The sequence below is a fragment of the Schistocerca americana genome, chromosome 3, assembly GCF_021461395.2.
Source record: "Schistocerca americana isolate TAMUIC-IGC-003095 chromosome 3, iqSchAmer2.1, whole genome shotgun sequence".
Taxonomy (NCBI): Eukaryota; Metazoa; Arthropoda; class Insecta; order Orthoptera; family Acrididae; genus Schistocerca; species Schistocerca americana.
The window spans coordinates 754,307,855-754,310,912 of record NC_060121.1 but is presented as its reverse complement, the minus strand read 5'-3'; the positions used below and the strand labels follow the sequence as shown (position 1 = coordinate 754,310,912).

The following is a 3,058-nucleotide window of genomic DNA, read 5'->3' as shown; positions in this document are numbered from 1 at the left end:
GATTCTACTCGATGATGTTGAATGCTTCAGTTGAGGTCACGAACTGGGCAAGCTCGTCTACGCTCATCTCTACACTGGTCTCCGTGCAAGAGCGCCGCTGTGCTATCAGAGAGGGCGTCGTATCTTTAGACTCCCCAATCCGTCGTTCCGGATTGCAGCGAGACATCGCTAATGTCTGTGGTGTAGATGGGCGTTACCGACTGTGGTGTGGCTCCGCGATCTTTGGATGACACCACCGATTATTTCTGGAATAAAATGAGCACAGAGAACAGCAAAGAGGTGGCCGCCGAGTTTTATGTGGTTATCCTCGGGCGGGTGACCATCAACGATGTCACACATCTTCACCCTCTGATGAGATGAAACTTCCTGGCAGATTAAAACTGTGCGCTCGACCGAGACTCAAACTCGGGACCTTTGCCTTTCGAGGGCAAGTGCTCTACCAACTGAGCTACCGAAGCACGACTCACACCCGGTACTCACAGCTTTACTTCTGCCAGTACCTCGTCTCCTACCTTGCAAACTTTACAGAAGCTCTCCTGCGAACCTTGCAGAACTAGCACTCCTGAAAGAAAGGATATTGCGGAGACATGGCTTAGCCACAGCCTGGGGGATGTTTCCAGAATGAGATTTTCACTCTGCAGCGGAGTGTGCGCTGATATGAAACTTCCTGGCAGATTAAAACTGTGTGCCCGACCGAGACTCGAACTCGGGACCTTTGCCTTTCGCGGGCAAGTGCTAGTTCTGCAAGGTTCGCAGGAGAGCTTCTGTAAAATTTGGAAGGTAGGAGACGAGGTACTGGCAGAAGTAAAGCTGTGAGTACCGGGCGTGAGTCGTGCTTCGGTAGCTCAGATGGTAGAGCACTTCCCCGCGAAAGGCAAAGGTCCCGAGTTCGAGTCTCGGTCGGGCACACAGTTTTAATCTGCCAGGAAGTTTCATATAAGCGCACACTCCGCTGCAGAGTGAAAATCTCATTCTGGAAACATCCCCCAGGCTGTGGCTAAGCCATGTCTCCGCAATATCCTTTCTTTCAGGAGTGCTAGTTCTGCAGGGTTGGGAGGAGAGCTTCTGTAAAGTTTGCAAGGTAGGAGACGAGGTACTGGCAGAAGTAAAGCTGTGAGTACCGGGCGTGAGTCGTGCTTCGGTAGCTCACTTGGTAGAGCACTTGCCCGCAAAAGGCAAAGGTCCCGAGTTCGAGTCTCGGTCGGGCACACAGTTTTAATCTGCCAGGAAGTTTCATATCAGCGCACACTCCGCTGCAGAATTAAAATCTCATACTGATGAGATGTTTAATATAGGACTTAGACAAAAGGATTGGGAGCACCATTTCTTTTGTTATTCATGTCATACCAATGAGAATTTCGTACAACCATCAGCATTCGAGCTGATTACTTCAATGTCGAGCGCAACTGCACTAGTATGCAGTAGTGACCTCACGTGGGAAGGTGCATATTTGGACATGTGACGTGGCAGTATTCTGTGCATATGAAAACTGGAAGCCACATCGTGACCTCAATCTATACGATACTGTACGAATGATCATACCTGCCTCTTTTGTGTTGTTTATCTTACAGCATATTTAATGAGTCCTAAATGTTTCGAGACTGTATTTTACCCCTGCTACCCTTGAATTTCCAATGCGTCAGGTGTTCTACAGAGTCTGTCACCACTTGAGTACAATGCACTGAACGTCGAAACGGTCAGAACGGTCTTTCTTTGGGGTGATGTTGAACTCTCGAGTGACATTGGCTTGAATGTCGGTTATGTCGTCAAAGCGCTAATCCTTCGTGTGACTTTCTGCACTTTTTCGTTTTGTAGTTGTTTCCTGTGGATAACACGAAGTGTCGTCACCTGTGCTGATTTTTTAAGAAAAGAATTGTCTGCGTTTTGCATTTCAATGAAGGCGCGGCAGGTATCGATGCGTCGTTGTTTTCCTTCGGGCGTCAAGTTATGTGGGATTCAGTTTTCTCTTCTTCAAAATAGTTTGCAAAATGTCTTAAAGATTTTGTGCAGTGATGTTGCTCCATTGTGATTTGTGACACAACAACTTTGACAAACTGCGGCTGCACGTCCACTAGTTAAATATGCCTGCTCACAGCTGAGTGGTCAAATGTATGTATGCTGTTTACGGCTGTTATTTCAAGCTGGCACTTTAGTTACTGCTCTGACGTCACCTAAGCGCCACGAATAAAATCAGTTTAGAAAATTTTTGGACAGATGGTGTGTGTCATATGCAATGGGACCATGTCACGTAATTAAGCATCTTTCAGACTGTTCATTAATTATTTCAAAATTAAAAATTCTGGTGCTGTTTCAAGAATTCTGATACGGGAGGTGTAACATAGGATATCGCTTACGGCTATAACCCTACTGACGGGTTATTCTGCGTGAAGCTCTTATCAAGTTGAATGGGAAGAACCAGATGATACCGGTGTTCTTCGTCACTGCTTTATGTAATCAGCACAAGATCGTCACAGAAATGTTTCACAGTGTCCGTCACTACACGGCAAAGGCTACTCTTAAAATTTTCCTTTGTTTCTGTTATCTTTTCAGCTGGCCTGTTACTTCTGTTCTATTGTCAACACTGGAGGGTTTTCTTTCTTCCTCCAGCTTGAAATCTTCCCAATTTTATATTCTCCCAAATGTACCTCTTTGTAACATTAGGCATTCTGAGATTTTTACTAATCCATACCTTTTTTTTCTTCCAGAAGTTGCTGAACATGCGTTTGGTTAGTCTACTTCCGTGCCTTCAGTACAGGTGTTGGAGAAACGTCACTTGCTCTTCAAAATTCTCTGAACGTTCTTTCGTGTTGCTTCGAAGTTTTCGTTGATTTTCTTTCCGGATTGCACCCATTATTCTGTTTGGAATTTTTCTCTTTCCAATACCTCTACCTGTTTTTCTTTGTTTTCTTTTTAAATTTTTCATTTCAAAGTTAGTTATAGTGTAACTTTATATAAAAGTAATTTGGTGTTTGTAATAGCATTTGGCGCAGAATAGTAACTGAAGAGAGTCGTAACTAGAAGAAAGGACACAGATTCACATTTAGGCGCAACAGGCAAT

General features: G+C 44.7%; 1 non-coding gene across 1 annotated transcript; it reads right to left on the bottom strand.

Moving 5' to 3' along the window:
- Nucleotides 1-383: 383 nt before the first annotated feature.
- Nucleotides 384-458, bottom strand: Trnas-cga. The gene has a single exon. It is a non-coding gene; the product is annotated as a tRNA-Ser (tRNA).
- Between the last annotated feature and the right edge of the window lie 2,600 nt (nucleotides 459-3,058).